This window comes from Physeter macrocephalus, chromosome 2, assembly GCF_002837175.3.
Source record: "Physeter macrocephalus isolate SW-GA chromosome 2, ASM283717v5, whole genome shotgun sequence".
Taxonomy (NCBI): Eukaryota; Metazoa; Chordata; class Mammalia; order Artiodactyla; family Physeteridae; genus Physeter; species Physeter macrocephalus.
This window is the reverse complement of record NC_041215.1, coordinates 75774408-75795347: the sequence shown is the minus strand read 5'-3', so window position 1 is coordinate 75795347 and position 20940 is coordinate 75774408. Positions and strand designations below refer to the sequence as shown.

Genomic DNA, 20940 nt, shown 5'->3' with positions numbered 1-20940 from the left:
GAACCCGGTTCCCCTGCGTCGGCAGGCGGACGCGCAACCACTGCGCCACCAGGGAAGCCCTATCATGTATTTTTGATACCACTTTTTTTTTGCTTTCTTTATGCTTATATCTTGGTATCTGATTAAACTGTCACACTATCTCCTGTTTTGACATTAAAAGGGTTTATTTGGCAAAAAAGGCAAAGAAAATGCCTATTCACAATCCAGCTGAAGATTCTGGCCAAACCCAAGGTCATTACTGAAGAAAAGCAAACTAAACATATTCAAAAGCACTAGAGCAAACGGTTTTTGGTTAAAGATACACCCAAGCCATATGTCAAAACCAAGACATAGAAGTAAACGGTCTTGTCCAGGAAAAACTGCCCTATGATAACTGAATTTGTTTCTCTTTACGTGGGGGATTGATGTCACATGGAGATAAATGACTGTGTTTCATTCTGGTTAGAAAAGGGGAGCAAAGTCTTTGACGATCCCCATCAAGGGGTCCCCTGCCCTCTGGGATGTCCTCCCAGAATACATTCTTCGTGTTTCCAGCAGAGGGCTTGACAACACCAAGTAATTACTCCCAAAGCACAAGAAACCACCACCAGGGGTCTCGGGAGCATGTGGGACCAGTGGAGAGGAGAGGACAAAAGCACTCGGAAGCAAGCTAAGTGTCCATCAACAGATGAATGGATAAAGAAGATGTGGCACAGATATACAATGGAATATTACTCAGCCATAAAAAGAAATGAAACTGAGTTATTTGTAATGAGGTGGATAGACCTGGAGTCTGTCATACAGAGTGAAGTAAGTCAGAAGGAGAAAAACAAATACCGTATGCTAACACATATATATGGAATCTAAGAAAAAAAAATGTCATGAAGAGATTAGTGGTAGGACAGGAATAAAACACAGACCTACTAGAGCATGGACTTGAGGACATGGGGAGGGGGAAGGGTAAGCTGTGACGAAGTGAGAGAGTGGGGGGTGGGATAGCGAGGGTGGGAGGGAGACGCAAGAGGGAAGAGATATGGGAACATATGTATGTATATGTATAACTGATTCACTTTGTTATAAAGCAGAAAGTAACACACCATTGTAAAACAATTATACTCCAATAAAGATGTTAAAAACAAAACAAAACAAAACAAAACAAAACAAAGAAAAAAAAGCACTTGGGAACAGCCACGCCTGGCAAACTGCCCCGACCGTTCCAGGTGACACTGCAGTAGAGCTCCTAGCTCTCACAAAGCCCATCGCCTCTGCAGAAAATGTGCTCACCCAGCCCATTTTTGCCTCATCATGAGGAAGGGAGAGCGGTCCAACTACTAGTTTTTCGGTTAAGCGTTACCCAAGGTGAACGCACTGAGCCTTTGACGCACCTGTGGTCGCACGCCATGCTCTGTGATCACATAAAAATCCTAATATAACTCTCAAAAGGCAAACAGTGTCTGTCAGTGGGCTGTGTACACCTTAAAACATTACACTGGGAAGGCGGACAATTTTCTTTAACTGCTTCCTTATGACCGGCTCTTGGATCCCCCTTATCTCTGCCGTCTGAAGACAGCCTGCCAGGGAAGGCACTCCCGACCTGGCTTCTGGGCCAATGAGCAGCATAAATCAGTCTGAGAGCAGTGATTGTATGGAGGGGAGGAGAGCGACATCCCTCTCTGGTCCCTCTCCACCACCCTCAGCCCCGTAATCTTATCTTCATCTCCAGGCAATACTGGCCTTCCATCAGCTCCTGGAGGCCGGCCTTGGGAGGCTGGGAAGAAGGGAGGGTGCTCAGCCTCTGGTGGGTAGAAAGGGGGATAAGACCCCTTCCTTCCACCACCTACCTGTGCTCAGAACCCTGAAGCTTTCCCAGAACATCAGTGGCTGATGGCAGGCTAAAATTTTTGAACTGTAGGCATAAAACCTGATAGATTATATCTGCTAAGTCCTAAAAAAGAGCAAGAAGGTCTGAGCAATTCAGCAGCCTCCTGCCCCCAAAGTTCCCGCTCAGCAGGGACTAGTCTGCATCTGCATCACGGCCTCCTTTTGGATGGGCTACTGTGGGCCCCTCTCAGCCGGGGAAGGTCTCCCACAGCCAAGGGCAAAGGGAGGCCAGACAGCTTGACTCCCCAGAGGGAGAGCAGGGGAGGCATGTGGAGAGAACACAGCAAACAGTTGTACCAAAAGACCTCATCAAAAGGCAAATTTTTATATTGACTCCGCACAGTTGCACTAAAATTCACAGCTATTGCTGAATATTTGTCTGACAAGAACACGTTAAAGAAAAATATATGCTGGGAGGGCACGGTGCACAGCCAGTGGCTTTTAATCATATTTTAAACCAAGTTTACTTAAACCTCACAAATTTTAACTCTTGTACTGCAGCTGACAAGCATGATCACGTGATCTGCAGATGTAGCTATGTTATTTTTTAAAGGGAAATTCTTCTTTGGGATGAAAACAAATCATGCATGCCGGAAAGATCAAGCCCAGCTTCTTCACATGGGCCAGGCCTACAGACCAGCTCTCCGGGTGAAGAATGTGGCTTTGGGAATTCTTTCTCTTACCCTTTTGTTTTGTTTCCTTTGGTGCTTTCCCTGCTCACCTCCGATGCTGCTGCAACAAACAAGCGAAAAAGCAGAATCTTGACAGCCACCCAACACCTGCGGCCCTCAGCGTGGGCCAGCCCCAGGTGGCTGCCGGTGACGCTGGGGTCCTCACAAATTTTAACTCTTGTACTGCAGCTGACAAGCATGATCACGTGATCTGCAGATGTAGCTATGTTATTTTTTAAAGGGAAATTCTTCTTTGGGATGAAAACAAATCATGCATGCCGGAAAGATCAAGCCCAGCTTCTTCACATGGGCCAGGCCTACAGACCAGCTCTCCGGGTGAAGAATGTGGCTTTGGGAATTCTTTCTCTTACCCTTTTGTTTTGTTTCCTTTGGTGCTTTCCCTGCTCACCTCCGATGCTGCTGCAACAAACAAGCGAAAAAGCAGAATCTTGACAGCCACCCAACACCTGCGGCCCTCAGCGTGGGCCAGCCCCAGGTGGCTGCCGGTGACGCTGGGGTCCAGGCAGTCTTTTCCGCTCCCTCAGCTCCTGGCCAGAGGAGGAAGGGCCTTACCTGCCATCGTTCGACCTGACCAAAGGCAAGACTAACCCCGAGGATGTCCTGCTCCCAAGCTAAATGACGAGAAGAGATGAGTAATGAATAATTCACTGGAACTCGAAGCGGATGGTAAGTGCGAGGCCAGGGTGAATAAAAGAAAGAAACGCTAAACAAAAGGCCATGTTTCATTCATCAGGAGGCTCAGAGAGGGGATGTTATGTTCAACTGCTGGGAACCAGAGCCTCTGTTTCCACACACTAGTTTTGCACTGAAAGAAACCACACTTGGGTTCCAAAAAATTCCCAGGGGATGCTTGCTAGGGAAAGGCCCTCTGGCACCTGATCACCCTGGTTCCTGCACCTGGCTTGACAAGCAAGTTCATTCTGAGGAGTCCATCCACAAGTTTCGCCCTGTCATATTAGTTCCATTACTAGGAAACTTCATTTTCAAAACAGTTTACTATTACAGGCACGATGACTCAACTAACGCCCTTTGCTGATTCTTCTACCCATGTGTCCTTCATCCAGCACATATTTATGAAGCCTTTCCCTGTGCCAAGCTCTGTGCTAAGACCTGGAGTGTCACAGAACAGGCTTACAGTCTGTGGCTCTAAACACCTGTATGTGTTAGTGAGCTCCAGGTAGTTGTCTCCAGCCCAGACTTCTCCCCGGAACTCGGAACTCACAGAGCCAAGACCACACTCAGCATCTCTCCTGGATATCTCACGCCGTGAGATAAGATAGCTCCATCTGCAAATCACGTGATCATGCTTGTCAGCTGCAGTACAAGAGTTAAAATTTGTGAGGTTTAAGTAAACTTGGTTTAAAATATGATTAAAAGCCACTGGCTGTGCACAGGCATCTAATTGGAATTAGTCCAGATCCAGACTCTAAACCCACTCCTCCCACAGCCTTGTCTATCTCCATTGAGGCACCTCCATTCTTTCTGTTACTCGAATTTTTCTTGGAGTCATCCATGCTTTCGGCATCAGTCTGTTTGGGAACTAGAAACCACAGCGCTCTGTGTTTTTTGTTTTTTTTGTTTTTGTTTTTGTTTGGCCACGCCACATGTCATGGCGGGATCTTAGTTCCCCGACCAGGGATGGAACCCTCGCCCCCTGCAGTGGAAGCTCGGAGTCTTTAACCACTGGACCAGCAGGGAAGTCCCATCAGTTATTTTAACAGATTTTAATATAAATCATTAAGCAGGTACTGGAGAACTGAAAAGGCACAAGGGCGGCATGAAGTAGCACAGAGGTCAGGGCAGGAAGCAGCCACCCGCCCTCGGCTGGGGGCACAGAGAGAAGGGTCAGGCTCACCTGAACCCACAGCCTGTGAGAAGGGGCCCACAGAGCTGGGCCTCCGAGGAGAGAGCCATAGGCAGCATGCACGGGTACCTCTGGGGGGCCCCGTGAGGCTGGCTCTGGGAGCACGAGGAAAAGTGGGAAATCGGAACCAGCTATCGTTTCGGTGCCACAGACGGGAAGGGAAATCAACGCACAGGATGCACTCCTCCCTCCCCAGCCTTGTGTCACCCTCTGGCACCCCCTTCCAGCAGAGCTTAACGTGGAGCAAGCTGGCCAGGCTGAAAGGTGGTCTGCCGAGAAACTCGCACTTAAGAACCAGCACAGTCCACCTCTTTGGCTACTTAGCCTCCATCATCTTTTTTTTGTTTTGTTTGTAATATCTTTATTGGAGTATAATTGCTTTACAATGGTGGGTTAGCTTCTGCTGTACAACAAAGTGAACCAGCTATATGTACACATATATCCCCATATCCCCTCCCTCTTGCATGTCCCTCCCACCCTCCATATCCCACCCCTCTAGGTGGTCACAAAGCACCGAGCTGATCTCCCTGTGCTATGCAGCTGCTCCCCACTAGCTATCTGTTTTACATTTGGTAGTGTATATATGTCCATGCCACTCTCTCACTTCATCCCAGCTTACCCTGCCCCCTCCCTGTGTCCTCAAGTCCATTATCTACGTCTGCATCTTTATTCCTGTCCTGCCCCTAGGTTCTTCAGAACCATTTTTTTTTTTTAGATTCCATATATATATGTGTTAGCATACGGTATTTGTTTTTCTCTTTCTGACTTACTTCACTCTGTATGACAGACTCTAGGTCCATCCACTTCACTACAAATAACTCAATTTCATGAAACAACAGAAATTTATTCTCTCACAGTTCGGGAGGCCAGAACTCTGAAATCAAGTGTCAGTGGGGTTCAGACCACTGCAGACCCTTGAGGGAGAATCTGGATGCCCCATGCCTCTCTCCTAGCTTCTGGGGGTTGCTGGCAATCCTTGGCATCCCTTCATCTTGTAGACGCATCACCCCAATCTCTGTTTCATCTTCTCATTGCCTTCCTCTCTCTGTCTCTGGAGTCTTCTGTGTCTATTCCTCTTCTTATAAGGACACCAGTATTGGATTTAGGGCCCATCCTAAATCCAGTATGTCATCTCGAGATCCTTAGTTTTACTACATCTACAAAGATTCTATTTCCAAATGAGTTCTCACTCACTGGTACTGGGGGTTAAGACTTCAACCCATTACAGTGACCATAGTAAGACAAATCAGATCTTGTCACCCTCTGCTCAAAATCCTCCAATGTTCCATCCTACCCTGAGTAAAATCTGCACTCCTACACAACCTGGACACTCCGCTGCTCTGACCTCCCCTCCTACTTCTCTCACCTTCCTCCCCCCACAGAAGCTCCTCTGTCCCTCAGCTCTCCACTCACAAGCCAGCCTCAGGTCTCTACACGAGCTGCTCCTCCGTGTGGAACATTCTCCCCCCAGATATTCCCATGGTTCTCTCTCTCTTACACCCTTCAGACCTTTATTCGAAAGTCACCTTCTCAGTAAGACTTCCACTAACCACGCTGCATAAAACTGAACCCCCCTCCTCATTTCTTACTTCACTTTTTTTGCCATGGCGCTTAGCAATACAACATACTATAAATTTTAAGGTTTATCACTTTATGTCTCCTGCCATTAAAATGTAAGCTCCCTGAGGACAAGCGTTTTCTGGTTTTTTTTTGTCCATCTCATTCACTGCTATACCTGAAGCACTTAGAATAGTGCCTGGTACCTACAGGCCCTCAGTAATTATACTTGAAAATGCAGCATATACAATTGGAATTGCACAAAAGAGAGTATATCGAAATTCCTGTGTTCACAGGGCATTGTCCTAGAGTAGCACCAAAAATAGCAAGCATATCGGTAGGTGAAAACATATGTTTTTGCATCCCAGCAAATCACATTTTGGCGTATCTGATTCACCTTGTCCTGATGATTTCTAATGATACCAAAACAGAATGCTTAGTTGTCACCAATGGAGTAAACTAGCTTGAAACTTTTCTAAAATGTAAGTAATAAAAACCAGTTTTGATTAACAAAGACAGAGGAAAGGCTGAATACGTTCCATTCTCTCCATAGAAAATAATGCTACAAGATTTTTGTGATATAGAAAGGCAATCAGAGAGTATTCAGCAAAAAAAAATTTTTTAGAAAAAAAGCATTTTAGATATGTGTCAGAGATTAATTAATAAAAATTCATTTTTTCTGGATTATTTTACTTTTGCAGCCTCTGTTAGCTTTTTAAAACAACTTTTCATTGACTACTGTATTGAGATATAATTGACAGGGAATAAACACATATTTAGAGTGTACAGTTTGACAAGTTGTGGCATTGTTATATGCCCATGAAATTATCACGCACAAGTTAGTGAATCACATCACACATAAGATAGTGAATATAGCCATCACCTTCAAAACTTTCCTTGGGACCCTTTATAAACCATCCTTTCCTGCGCTTTGATAGGTTGTGGTTTATTTTCATTCAATTTAAAATACTTCCTAATTTTCCTTTTGATTTCTTCTTTGACCCATTTAGAGGTATGCTTTTCAGTTTCCAAAGATATGGAAGCTTTCCAGAGATCTTTCTATTGTTGGTTTCTTATTTAATTCCGTTGTGACCAGAGAACATGCACTGAGCAACTTGAATCCTTTTAAATTTATTGAGACTGCTTTTCCTGCTGTAGAATATGGTCTCTTTTGGCTAATGGACTGTGAAAAGAATGTGAATTCTGCTGATGTTAGGTGGCATGCTCTCTAAATATCTGTTGAGTTGGTTGATGGTGTTGATCAGGTCTTCTAGATTCTTACTGATTTTCCTATTTTCTCTACTTATTCTATTGATTATTGAGGGAGGGGTAATGAACTATCTAGCTATAATTGAAGATTTGTTTATTTCTCTTTGCAGTTATATTAGTTTTCATGTATTTTAAAGCTTTGTTATTAGGTACATAATACTTAGGATTTTTATGCCCTCTTGATGAATTGGCTCCTTCATCACTAGGAAATGATATTCTGTATTTCTGGTAATACTCTTTTTTTTTTTTTTTTTTTTTTTTGCGGTACGCAGGCCTCTCACCGCCGTGCCCTCTCCCATTGCGGAGCACAGGCTCCAGCCGCGCAGGCCCAGCGGCCATGGCTCACGGGCCCAGCCGCTCCTCGGCACGCGGGATTCTCCCGGACCGGAGAACGAACCGCGGAGCACAGGCTCCAGACGCGCAGGCCCAGCGGCCATGGCTCACGGGCCCAGCCGCTCCTCGGCACGCGGGATTCTCCCGGACCGGAGAACGAACCCGCATCCCCTGCATCGGCAGGCGGACTCCCAACCACTGCGCCACCACAGCCGCTCCTCAGCACGCGGGATCCTCCCGGACCGGGGAATGAACCCGCATCCCCTGCATCGGCAGGCGGACTCCCAACCACTGCGCCACCAGGGAAGCCCTGGTAATACTCTTTACTCTGAAATCTACTTTGTCTGATATTAATACAGCCACTACAGCTTTATTTTGATTGAGATTAACATGGTAAGCTTTTCCCATCCTTTTACACTTATTTTGTGTCTTTATATTTAAAGTGTGCTTATTGCAGGCAATGTATAATTAGTTCTTGCTTCTTTATTCAATTTGATAATCTCTGCCTTTTAATTGGAGTGTTTAGACTATTTACATTTTATATGATGACTGATAAAGTTAGTTTTAACTATCATATTGTTATTTGTTTTCTATTTGTCCCATCTGTTCTTAATTCTTTCCCCCTATTTTCCTGGTTCCTTTTAGATTGTGTACTTTTAAAAATTCATTTTATCTCCTGTGCTGGCTTATTAATTATAACTCTTTGTTATTTTAGTGGCTGCTTTGGGGGGATTATATTATACATCTTTAATATATCATGGTGTACTTTCAAGTCATATTATATCACTTTATGTAGTGTATAAGAGCCTTACAATGGTGTTATTTCTAGTTCTTCCCTCTAGGCTTTTATAACATATGTTTTCATGCAACCTACTTATACATATGTTATAAAACTCAAAATATAACTCAAAATAAACTCAAATAAAACTCAAAAATAATTGTTATTATTTTTGTTTTGGTTAGAGTTTCATTGAGATATAAATCACATACTATACAATTCACCCTTTGAAAGTGAACATTTTGATGGCTTTTAGTATATTCACAAAATTGTGCAATTATCACCACTAATTCCAGGACATTTTTATCACCCCCAAAGGAAACCCCATACCCTTTAGCCAATAACTCCCCAATCTCCCATCCCTCCAAGCTCAAGGTAATCACTAATCTACTTTCCATCTCTATAGATTTGCCTATTCTAGACATTTCATATAAGTGGAATAGATAATATGTGGTCTTTTGTGACTGGCTTCTTTCACTCACCATAATGTTTTCAAGGTTCATTCAAGTTGTAATATGCATCAATATTTTATTCATTTTTATTCCTGAATAATATTCCATTATATAAATATACCACCTTTTTTATCCAGTCATCAGTTGATGGACATTGGGTTGTTTCCACTTTGGCGCTATTACGAATAATGTTGATGTAAACACTCTTGTGCATGTCTTTGTGTGGATGTGTTTTTATTTCACTTGGTTATGTACGTAGGAGTAAAATTGCTGGGTCATATAGTAACTATGTTTAACCATTGGTGGAACTGCCAGACTGCTTTCCAGAAGAGCTGCACTGTTTTACATACCTACCAGCAGTGGTCCAGTTTCCAGTGTATGAAAGTTCCAATTTCTCTACATCCTCATCAATACATGTTATTATTCATCTTTTTTTTACAATAGCTACCCTAGTAATATTTAATTGTGGTTTTGATTTGCATTTGCCTGATGACAAATGATCAGTTATCTTTCAAATAGATTTAAATGTAAGATAAACTCATATATTTACCCATGTAATTATCACTTCCAATACTTTTCAATCCTTTTTGTAGATCCATATTTCCATCTAGTATCATTTTTCTTCTGCCTAACAGACTTCCTTTAATATTTCTTGTACTGGAAGCCTGTTAGTGATAAATTCATTCAGCATTTGTATGTCTGTAAAAGGCTTTATTTTGCCTTCATTCTTGAAAGATATCTTTGCTAGGTATAGAATCTTGTATAAACAGTTTTTTTTTCTTTCAGTTCTTTAAACATGTCACTCTACTGTCTTGTGTTTTGGTTGTGGTTTTTTTGCTGTTGTTGTTCTTGCTGGAGGGTTTTTTTGGTTTTGTTTTTTGGGTTTGTTTTGTTTTGTTCTGTTTTTTTCTGATGAGAAACCTGTTGTCATTATTTTCCTTGTTCCTCTGACTATAACTTGTCATTTTTCCTCTAAGTTGCTTTGAATATTTTCTCAGCAATTTGATTATGGTGTGCTTTGGTGTAGTTTTCTCCAGTGTTCTTGTGCTTGGGATTCATTACGTTTCATGTAGTTTTAATGAGATTTGGAAAATTGGGGACCAATATTTTTCAAATAATTTTCCTTTGCCCACTTCCTTTTCAGGATCTCTAATTGCTCATGTGTAGGCCACTTGAAGATGTCCCTCAATATATGGATACTCTGTTCATTTTCTTAAATTATTTTTCCCTGTTTGCTTCACTTTAAAATGGCTAAATATTGCTATGTCTTCAAGTTCACTACTCTTCTATGATGTCTAATCTGCCATTAATTCTCTCTAATGTATTGATATTTTTCACTGTAGGTATTGTAGTTTTCATCTCTAGGGATTTAATTTGTATTTTTTATAATTTTCATGTTTCTATTTACCTTAAACATATGTAATACAGTTATAATAGCTGTTCTTATGTCCTTGCCTACCAATTCTAACATCTGTGTGAGTTCTAGTTTGATTGTGATTGATCTTTCTCCTTATTATGGTCATACTTTCCTGCTTATTCACATACCTGGTAACTTTTTTATTGGATGCCAGTCATGAATTTTTCTTGTTGGCTATTGGGTATTTTGGTGTTGCTGTAGATATTTTTGGTTTTTTCTTGGGATGCAGTTAATTTACTAGGAAATAGCTTGATTCTTTTTCACCTTGTTTTTAAAAAAATTTTTAGGTGAGAGAAGACCAGTCTTTAGTCTAGAGCTAATCATTTCTTACTATTGAGGCAATTTACTTCTGAGTATTCTACCTTATGTTTCAAGAATCATGAAGGTTTCCAGTCTGGCTGGTGGGAAGAGGTACTATTCTTGACCTTGTACAAACACTAGGTACTGTTCCTTCTAATCCTTTCGTATGATTCTTTCTCCAGCCTGTGTAGTTTCCTCACACACATGCATTGATGAGTGCTCCGTCAAATACTTAAAAGGGGAACTCTCTGCAGATGTCTGGAATTCTCTCTCTTCCTACAGCTCTTTCTTCTCCAGGACTCTGTTTATGAACTCTAGCTATCTTTTCCCCAGACTCTCAGCTCAACCTCCCAATTCAGGTAGTCTACCCGGTTCTTCCTGGATTTCCCTTCTTTGCACTACAGCCTAGAAGCTATAAATGAAGTAAGGTAGGGAGATTGTAAGGTTTATTTCATTTGTTTCCTATTTCTTAGGGATCATTGTCCTTTGCTTCTTGATATCCAGTATCTTGAAAAGTCATTGTTTTATATATTTTGTCCACTTTTTCTGATGGTGTTGTTGGTTGTATCAGTAAATGTGGTCCCTGTTACTCTATCTTAGCCAAAAATGGAAGCCTCTGTCCGTTCTTTAAGACTCTCAACTTGTCTTGATTTCTTTTCTCATTCTAAATAAATATTCACTTTTCTACTTAATTTTTTTTTTTTTGTGGTATGCGGGCCTCTCACTGTTGTGGCCTCTCCCGTTGCAGAGCACAGGCTCCGGATGCGCAGGCTCAGTGGCCCGGCATGTGGGATCTTCCCGGACCGGGGCACGAACCCGTATACCCTGCATCGGCAGGTGGATTCTCAATCACTGCGCCACCAGGGAAGCCCTCTACTTAATTTTTATTTGTCATTTTGTATTCTTTTTCTTAAAGAGGGTCCCATACTCAGGTTCTTGAGGTAAACACCCCTGTTGGAATTCTGCCTGCAACACTGACTAGCACTGTGACCTTGACAAGCCTCTGTACTTTAGTTTCCTCATCTATAAAACCAGGACAATAATTGAACCTACTTCAGGATGTTGAGTATCAAATAAGCTTTTACATATAAACCACTTACATGCAAAGAAACTAGAAGATAGAAACCACTCAATAAATGTTAGTTATTACTCCTGTTGTTATTTGAGTATCATCAATATATAGGTGGTACTATAATTTATGGAATCACCCATAGAGAGTGTGAAGGCTTAGGATGGAAGACCCCTATATAAGAGGTGAGAGCAGAGAAAGAGTAGGTCACAAAAGAAATAAGAGTAGAGGCCAGAGGATGGGATAACCAAAATAATATAGTGTCCTAGAAAACAAAGTAGGCAAACTTCCAAAGGAGGAAGAAGTTAATATGGTCTATGCCACTAAAGATCAAGATGAGGACTTAAAAATGACCCCTGGATTTGGTGATCTAGCAGTCATGACTAGTGTTCTAGAATGCAGACGTGAACAGGACCCACCATATATGTTAACAATAAGTATTAAATGAGATAAGTTGTGCTAATTCCTTAGCACAGTACTTGGCACATATTAAGCGTTCAAAAAATATAAGATTTTTTATTACTATTATTACCAATATTATGTTTACTTTTTGTATCACTGGATCCAGGCCATGTCTCACCCTAGGATCAATATGTAAATGTTAGGGCAGATCCAGATTCTTTCTCTAGTACCACTGTTTCCATTTTCCTTGGCTTATCATCACCTATACCCCAAAGTGTGACTCTAGGAGTATTTCTATCACATATACATGTTATATGTATGCGCACTCACGCACACACACACACACGTCACAGACAATCCTACAAAAAAGGCTTGCTTTTTTCCAAGGGCAATCATTTACCCCTACCCTGACACTTCTCCCTATCTTATTAAAATAGTGTAGACTTCACCAAAGATTAGCACCCTCTGTGGATTCAAAAGCCAAGGCTAATCCTGGCTCAATCCTGAGTCACATGCTCACATCCTGTTGAGGCTAGGAGAGGTGACTGGGTGTCTCTGGTTTCTATGTGAGAGGTAGAGCCCATCTCTCCATCAGGGTTCCCTCCATGTAAGGAGGGGAATGGATTCTTAGCAGCCAAAGACCAGTGGCCAGTGTGCCCTACACCCAGCCAATTCCAGGGGTCCAGAACATACCAACAAAACCAAAAAGTTACTTGGTTCTAGCAGATCAAACACCTTGAATTATATTTCTAAACTTTTTTTTTTTTAACTTGGGGAGGCACCACTTCCATTTGGTCCTTTGTAAGCTCATATGGATTCCAAATGAAAAATTGGTCCTGTGGTTCTGATTCATTGTGTATGAATCACATTAATTCCATTTGAAAATTACACCTTTCAAGATGAGAAGTATAATTTGTATCAAGAGCCAACTGATTTAAACCCTAAACACACCTGTGTTCAAGATGAAAATTTGCTACCTGGGCTTCTCCGAGCCTTGTACCTTGAGTCATTCTAGATGACTAAGTCTTCCAATACTTGAAAGTTTATATAAACAGAAAATTTTAGAATTTTAGTGATATGAGGCAAAAATCTTCCTAACCAAATATATTCCAACTTCCTAAACAAGGTGAAGTGAACATAATTTTACCTTCTCTTAGAGACTTAGGGTCATCCATAAAAATATCAGTATCAGTCTAGAGTAGATTTAAGACTCTAAGGGTTCTTTAACCCTACACTAAATGGGTCTAGATAGTTAGTTTTGAGTTCTTGGGACTCTTATAGTAGTTTTTCTGGCTCCTCTCTTGTTGACCCTCATTTCCTGCTGTTATCAGTTTACCTATCTATAGTAGCTTCTTCCACATTTAACTATCTGCTGCTTTTTATACCTGAGAGCCGAGACAACTTGTGAGAATTACGTATAAAGTTCGTGTAAATGGATTCAAAATGGGGCCCTGAGAGATTTCATATGTGAATGATCTAAACGTGCTCTGACACATTTTTTACAAATAGGTAGGGTATAAATAAATAAAATTAATGGAACATCTTGTGACATCGACTCTGGAGTCTCAGATGTTTTGTTGGCTTATTTTGTTCTTCTTACTTTGTGATTCTTGGTCATGTCCTATATTGGCAAGGGTGACACGTGGTAGGTTTCCACAGTGGAGACTAGGCTTCAGGTGTGCTTCCTTCTCTCTATATAGTCACGGGCATCAGCTTGGTTGGAACTATAACCAATCACTTGGACAAGCAAATAATTGAAATACCTCCGGGAAAAGCTTGTCAATGTTTGTAGCTGGAGACAGAAAGGCCAGACACGGTCAGAAGGTTACTTCACAATGATTTCCTCATTCCTTACAGAGAATTATAAAAGCATGAGGTCTTGCCCCAGCCCTAGGGTTCGACTGGAAGAACTTTTGTTCCCCTAGGTTTGGCTTCCAGTGAGCCAGTTCCCCATGGGGTACATGGGGCTGTCAGACAGCACACTCTCATCCTGCAGAAATGGCTCCCAAGGGGGGCTTCTTTCACAGCACCTCTCTCTGCTGCGCACCATCCAGCCTCAGAATTTCTCGGTACCCGGAGAAACCCCTGCCCAACATGTCAGTATAATCCTGGGGAGCATTTTCAGTGGGTACATGAGCTTCCAACCATTTCATTCCTTAAACAGCAGAAATCTCAGCTCTTCCCAGGAGTCTGCGCATTGGCTCAGAAAAGGGCCCTCCCTACTGCTTCCATTCCCCCCAGACCCCCTGGCACAAGACAGCTAAGGCACCTGGTCATCCCTTAGCACCCTCCTCAGTCTATGGGGGAGTCCCCTGGAGAGGCAGGGACTCATGTCCCCGGAGCTACATCTCAAGTCCCCACTCTCTGCTCCCCAGACAGGCTGGCACATGAGCTTCTTTCCAACCTTTTCCCTCCGGGCAGCTTCTGGCTTACTTGACCTATTTTCCAAAAGCTCAAGACAGAGGGCATAGAAAAGCACTGCCTCACTAGGGGCTGTGCTGTGTCCCAGTTACAGAGCCAAACTGCAAAGCAAATTACCACCTTTTAGCAGCCCCACACCTCACAGACTTAATGGTTGATTCTAATTAATGACCAGCTTGTGTTTCTTTCTTTTCTTTCCCTAGGGTAAGAGAAAAACAAAGTTCTTTTCTTTCAGTAGATTCTAGATTCTGTATTTATAACCGTCAAATACTTAAAAGGGGAACTCTCTGCAGATGCCTGGAATTCTCTCTCTTCCTACAGCTCTTTCTTCTCCAGGACTCTGTTTATAAACTCTAGCTATCTTTTCCCCAGACTCTCAGCTCAACCTCCCAATTCAGGTAGTCTACCCGGTTCTTCCTGGATTTCCCTTCTTTGCACTACAGCCTAGAAGCTATAAATGAAGTAAGGTAGGGAGATTGTAAGGTAGATTCTAGATTCTGTATTTATAAATATCATTAGAGGCTCTACGTTTTCTTAATGACAGGAAAAGTCACGATTTCCTCTATTCACCCAACCAGGACAGAGCTATTTCTCCTTTCATTATTAGGAAGTTTTCTTCCCTTGCCATCTCCAGCTCAGCGCCCTGGGTCTCTAGGTACATGGTAGTTACTCAAGAAATATTCATTGGTTCAAAGAATGGATGGATGGATGGATGGATAGAAAAATGTCTCTGCATCGTTATCCACCAGGGTGCCTTCCCAGCTTGACAGAGAGCCCTCAGAGTGCTTCCTGGCAGCTCTTTTTCAGGGGCCCACTAATCAAAGGGGCCTCTCTTAAGCCTATGTGGAGATCATACAATAGAATTTAATAATGAAGACACCGTTATTTACTTCTTTGTTTTGCAGAGAGCTGGATGAAAACCTGGCTTCCCTGGGCGCTGGGTAGAATTTCTCCATGAATGGTTGGACAGTTTTGTGTTTCCAGCACAGCTCAGCTCTGTCAGGCACACCTTGGCATCCACTTGGTCCTGGAACGGCTGTGCACAGTCAGTGGCCAGATAGGAGTTTAAATGACTCCTCTAGGGCTCTGCTTTGTTATGAGGTTGCTGGATTTTGTGGTCTTTTTAGAAGTCTTGGCAGCTGCTAGCTCACTCTAGAAGCTATCTTTCCTCAGACATTGCAGGATGCCTCCCCCCGCTCTGGGACCTCTGCTAAGACAAGGGCCTGGGCTACTGATCCCTCAGAGTGTGGGAGGCCAGGGGCTCAGTTTTACAAAACCAGGCCAAACTTCACTAGCGTGGCTCAGTGACTAACTCTCCTGATCTCCCAGCCCCTCCAGTCCATTTCCCTTTCCCGGAGCCAAGCCAGGCTTCTGGAGGCAGTTTCCCCCTCTTCACAGATCCTCTAATTAACACTTCATCTATCCTCTTTTCCTCTGCTCCAGTTCCATCCGCAGCTTCCTAATCACAGCATTAAAAACCACAGGTCTGATCCCGCTCCTGATACGGTGTACCCGAGAGGACTTTGAGCCAAGAGAAGACGGGCTTGTGGTCACGAGAAGCAGAAAGAGCCTCCCTGATGGGCTTCCCTGGTGGCGCAGTGGTTGGGAGTCCGCCTGCCGATGCAGGGGACACGGGTTCGTGCCCCGGTCCGGGAAGATCCCACTTGCCGCGGAGCGGCTGGGCCCGTGAGCCATGGCCGCTGAGCCTGCGCGTCCGGAGCCTGTGCTCCGCAACGGGAGGGGCCACAATAGTGAGAGGCCCGCGTACTGCAAAAAAAAAAAAAAAGAAAAAAAGAAAGAAAAGAAAAGAAAGAGCCTCCCTGGGATGAAAAGAGGCCATGTCTGTGGCTCTCAGTGTTTGGCTGGGAAAAGTGCCCTCACAATAGTTGCTGCTGGGATATTAATTAACGTGACTCCCCACACACGTTGCTGCTGGGATATTAATTAAAGTGACTTCCCACACACTGCTTATTAGTGGCAAGGGAAACAAGAACAAAAGAGCAGCCAGAATGAAGAAATTGTACAACACCTTGACCAGGTCCAAATTAACAAATTTGGACCAGGGCAGATCACATTGTGTGGCTCCAGATACCCTGGACAGGACTCACATCACCTGAGATTGTATAACCTCAGTCTAACCAGGAAGAAACGCCAGACAAGCACACAATGAGGAACATGCTATCGAAACCAAATGGTGTGTGGTGCTCACTTTGGCAGTAGATATACTAAAATTGAAATAGTATGAAGATCAACATTGCTGCGCACTCACGCACACACACACACACGTCACAGACAATCCTACAAAAAAGGCTTGCTTTTTTCCAAGGGCAATCATTTACCCCTACCCTGACACTTCTCCCTATCTTATTAAAATAGTGTAGACTTCACCAAAGATTAGCACCCTCTGTGGATTCAAAAGCCAAGGCTAATCCTGGCTCAATCCTGAGTCACATGCTCACATCCTGTTGAGGCTAGGAGAGGTGACTGGGTGTCTCTGGTTTCTATGTGAGAGGTAGAGCCCATCTCTCCATCAGGGTTCCCTCCATGTAAGGAGGGGAATGGATTCTTAGCAGCCAAAGACCAGTGGCCAGTGTGCCCTACACCCAGCCAATTCCAGGGGTCCAGAACATACCAACCAAACCAAAAAGTTACTTGGTTCTAGCAGATCAAACACCTTGAATTATATTTCTAAACTTTTTTTTTTTAACTTGGGGAGGCACCACTTCCATTTGGTCCTTTGTAAGCTCATATGGATTCCAAATGAAAAATTGGTCCTGTGGTTCTGATTCATTGTGTATGAATCACATTAATTCCATTTGAAAATTACACCTTTCAAGATGAGAAGTATAATTTGTATCAAGAGCCAACTGATTTAAACCCTAAACACACCTGTGTTCAAGATGAAAATTTGCTACCTGGGCTTCTCCGAGCCTTGTACCTTGAGTCATTCTAGATGACTAAGTCTTCCAATACTTGAAAGTTTATATAAACAGAAAATTTTAGAATTTTAGTGATATGAGGCAAAAATCTTCCTAACCAAATATATTCCAACTTCCTAAACAAGGTGAAGTGAACATAATTTTACCTTCTCTTAGAGACTTAGGGTCATCCATAAAAATATCAGTATCAGTCTAGAGTAGATTTAAGACTCTAAGGGTTCTTTAACCCTACACTAAATGGGTCTAGATAGTTAGTTTTGAGTTCTTGGGACTCTTATAGTAGTTTTTCTGGCTCCTCTCTTGTTGACCCTCATTTCCTGCTGTTATCAGTTTACCTATCTATAGTAGCTTCTTCCACATTTAACTATCTGCTGCTTTTTATACCTGAGAGCCGAGACAACTTGTGAGAATTACGTATAAAGTTCGTGTAAATGGATTCAAAATGGGGCCCTGAGAGATTTCATATGTGAATGATCTAAACGTGCTCTGACACATTTTTTACAAATAGGTAGGGTATAAATAAATAAAATTAATGGAACATCTTGTGACATCGACTCTGGAGTCTCAGATGTTTTGTTGGCTTATTTTGTTCTTCTTACTTTGTGATTCTTGGTCATGTCCTATATTGGCAAGGGTGACACGTGGTAGGTTTCCACAGTGGAGACTAGGCTTCAGGTGTGCTTCCTTCTCTCTATATAGTCACGGGCATCAGCTTGGTTGGAACTATAACCAATCACTTGGACAAGCAAATAATTGAAATACCTCCGGGAAAAGCTTGTCAATGTTTGTAGCTGGAGACAGAAAGGCCAGACACGGTCAGAAGGTTACTTCACAATGATTTCCTCATTCCTTACAGAGAATTATAAAAGCATGAGGTCTTGCCCCAGCCCTAGGGTTCGACTGGAAGAACTTTTGTTCCCCTAGGTTTGGCTTCCAGTGAGCCAGTTCCCCATGGGGTACATGGGGCTGTCAGACAGCACACTCTCATCCTGCAGAAATGGCTCCCAAGGGGGGCTTCTTTCACAGCACCTCTCTCTGCTGCGCACCATCCAGCCTCAGAATTTCTCGGTACCCGGAGAAACCCCTGCCCAACATGTCAGTATAATCCTGGGGAGCATTTTCAGTGGGTACATGAGCTTCCAACCATTTCATTCCTTAAACAGCAGAAATCTCAGCTCTTCCCAGGAGTCTGCGCATTGGCTCAGAAAAGGGCCCTCCCTACTGCTTCCATTCCCCCCAGACCCCCTGGCACAAGACAGCTAAGGCACCTGGTCATCCCTTAGCACCCTCCTCAGTCTATGGGGGAGTCCCCTGGAGAGGCAGGGACTCATGTCCCCGGAGCTACATCTCAAGTCCCCACTCTCTGCTCCCCAGACAGGCTGGCACATGAGCTTCTTTCCAGCCTTTTCCCTCCGGGCAGCTTCTGGCTTACTTGACCTATTTTCCAAAAGCTCAAGACAGAGGGCATAGAAAAGCACTGCCTCACTAGGGGCTGTGCTGTGTCCCAGTTACAGAGCCAAACTGCAAAGCAAATTACCACCTTTTAGCAGCCCCACACCTCACAGACTTAATGGTTGATTCTAATTAATGACCAGCTTGTGTTTCTTTCTTTTCTTTCCCTAGGGTAAGAGAAAAACAAAGTTCTTTTCTTTCAGTAGATTCTAGATTCTGTATTTATAAATATCATTAGAGGCTCTACGTTTTCTTAATGACAGGAAAAGTCACGATTTCCTCTATTCACCCAACCAGGACAGAGCTATTTCTCCTTTCATTATTAGGAAGTTTTCTTCCCTTGCCATCTCCAGCTCAGCGCCCTGGGTCTCTAGGTACATGGTAGTTACTCAAGAAATATTCATTGGTTCAAAGAATGGATGGATGGATGGATGGATAGAAAAATGTCTCTGCATCGTTATCCACCAGGGTGCCTTCCCAGCTTGACAGAGAGCCCTCAGAGTGCTTCCTGGCAGCTCTTTTTCAGGGGCCCACTAATCAAAGGGGCCTCTCTTAAGCCTATGTGGAGATCATACAATAGAATTTAATAATGAAGACACCGTTATTTACTTCTTTGTTTTGCAGAGAGCTGGATGAAAACCTGGCTTCCCTGGGCGCTGGGTAGAATTTCTCCATGAATGGTTGGACAGTTTTGTGTTTCCAGCACAGCTCAGCTCTGTCAGGCACACCTTGGCATCCACTTGGTCCTGGAACGGCTGTGCACAGTCAGTGGCCAGATAGGAGTTTAAATGACTCCTCTAGGGCTCTGCTTTGTTATGAGGTTGCTGGATTTTGTGGTCTTTTTAGAAGTCTTGGCAGCTGCTAGCTCACTCTAGAAGCTATCTTTCCTCAGACATTGCAGGATGCCTCCCCCCGCTCTGGGACCTCTGCTAAGACAAGGGCCTGGGCTACTGATCCCTCAGAGTGTGGGAGGCCAGGGGCTCAGTTTTACAAAACCAGGCCAAACTTCACTAGCGTGGCTCAGTGACTAACTCTCCTGATCTCCCAGCCCCTCCAGTCCATTTCCCTTTCCCGGAGCCAAGCCAGGCTTCTGGAGGCAGTTTCCCCCTCTTCACAGATCCTCTAATTAACACTTCATCTATCCTCTTTTCCTCTGCTCCAGTTCCATCCGCTTGTACAACACCTTGACCAGGTCCAAATTAACATCATCTATGCGGGGCAGATCACATTGTGTGGCTCCAGATACCCTGGACAGGACTCACATCACCTGAGATTGTATAACCTCAGTCTAACCAGGAAGAAACGCCAGACAAGCACACAATGAGGAACATGCTATCGAAACCAAATGGTGTGTGGTGCTCACTTTGGCAGTAGATATACTAAAATTGAAATAGTATGAAGATCAACATTGCCCCTGCACAAAGATGGCACACAGATACGTGAAGATAAAAAAAAAAAATGGTGCATGTGAGGGGAAGGGGGGATCAATGTCATAAAAGCCAGATTAAAGGAGGTTAAAAGACATGACAACAAAATCCAAGACCTCACCCCACACTGGATCCTGTGCTGGAAGGCGGAATGCTAGAAAGGACACTGATAAGTCATCTAACAAAATCGAGATTTTGTTATGGAGGGGAGATTAGATAAACGTACTTTGTCAGGTATTAAATTATGTTACGGAGTATTGCCATTCTTAGGAAATACACGCTGAAACATTTAGGGGTAGTTCTTCCTGGATTTCCCTTCTTTGCACTACAGCCTAGAAGCTATAAATGAAGTAAGGTAGGGAGATTGTAAGGTTTATTTCATTTGTTTCCTATTTCTTAGGGATCATTGTCCTTTGCTTCTTGATATCCAGTATCTTGAAAAGTCATTGTTTTATATATTTTGTCCACTTTTTCTGATGGTGTTGTTGGTTGTATCAGTAAATGTGGTCCCTGTTACTCTATCTTAGCCAAAAATGGAAGCCTCTGTCCGTTCTTTAAGACTCTCAACTTGTCTTGATTTCTTTTCTCATTCTAAATAAATATTCACTTTTCTACTTAATTTTTTTTTTTTTGTGGTATGCGGGCCTCTCACTGTTGTGGCCTCTCCCGTTGCAGAGCACAGGCTCCGGATGCGCAGGCTCAGTGGCC

At 43.2% G+C, this 20940-nt stretch overlaps 1 protein-coding gene and 1 pseudogene across 1 annotated transcript in view; one reads left to right on the top strand and one right to left on the bottom strand.

Annotated features, from left to right (window-relative positions):
* Positions 1–20940, bottom strand: part of MYO3B (myosin IIIB) — a 511858-nt gene that overhangs the window by 465738 nt on the left and 25180 nt on the right. The window lies entirely within an intron of this gene.
* LOC112064587 (uncharacterized) lies at positions 20165–20264 on the top strand (annotated as a pseudogene).